The following is a 958-nucleotide window of genomic DNA, read 5'->3' on the forward strand; positions in this document are numbered from 1 at the left end:
GATCATACCAGAACTAACGCACCGGATCCCATCAGAACTCTGAAGTTAAGCGTGCTTGGGCGAGAGTTTTACTAGGATGGGTGACCCCCTGGGAAGTCCTCGTTTTGCATCCCTACCTTTTTTTTTCCTGTAAAATTTGGTTTAATTTTGCCGGTTCGATCGGCGAATCTTTTTGATTTTCCTCTTGGCGGAAACGAGAAAGGGGGCAAGGCGTAGGGGCGGGCGTGCGGGGTGTGACTGGCGGCGGAGGAGAAAGAAGCATAATAGAATTTGGAGTGCTGGGAATGATGGATGCGATCATACCAGCACTAACGCACCGGATCCCATCGGAACTCCAAAGTTAAGCGTGCTTGGGCGAGAGTTGTTTTAGGGTGGGTGACCCCCTGGGAAGTCCTCGCGTTGCATCACTTCCTTTTTTTTCCTTTAAAATTCGATTTAATTTTGCTGGTTCGATCGGCGAATCTTTTTATTTTTCCTATTGGCGGAAATAAGAAAGGGGGCAAGGCACAGGGGAGCGCGTGCGGGGTGTGACGGGTGGCGAAGGAGAAAGAGGCATAATAGAATTTGGAGTGCTGGGAATGACGGATGCGATCATACCAGCACTAACGCACCGGAACCCATCAGACCTCCAAAGTTAGCGTGCTTGTGCGAGAGTAGTGTTGCATCCCTTCATTTTTTTTTCCTTTAAAATTCGGTTTAATTTTGCCCGTTCGATCGACGAATCTTTTTGTTTTTTCTCTTGGCGGTAACGAGAAAGGGGGCAAGGCGCAGGGGCGAGCGTGCGGGGTGTGACGGGCGGCGGAGGAGAAAGAAGCATAATAGAATTTGGAGTGCTGGGAATAACGGATGTGATCATAGCATCACTAACCCACCGGATCCCATCAGAACTTCGAAGTTAAGCGCGCTTGGGCGAGAGTTGTACTAGGATGGGTGACACCCTGGGAAGTCCTCGTGTTGC

General features: G+C 50.1%; 1 non-coding gene and 2 pseudogenes across 1 annotated transcript; all 3 read left to right on the top strand.

The window, feature by feature from the left end:
* On the top strand, positions 1–113 carry LOC124892163 (annotated as a pseudogene).
* A 176-nt stretch (positions 114–289) lies between these two features.
* On the top strand, positions 290–408 carry LOC124892161. Its single transcript, XR_007050105.1, has one exon. It is a non-coding gene; the product is annotated as a 5S ribosomal RNA (ribosomal RNA).
* A 436-nt stretch (positions 409–844) lies between these two features.
* LOC124892164 lies at positions 845–958 on the top strand (annotated as a pseudogene).

Source organism: Capsicum annuum, unplaced genomic scaffold (assembly GCF_002878395.1).
Source record: "Capsicum annuum cultivar UCD-10X-F1 unplaced genomic scaffold, UCD10Xv1.1 ctg44484, whole genome shotgun sequence".
Lineage (NCBI taxonomy): Eukaryota > Viridiplantae > Streptophyta > Magnoliopsida > Solanales > Solanaceae > Capsicum > Capsicum annuum.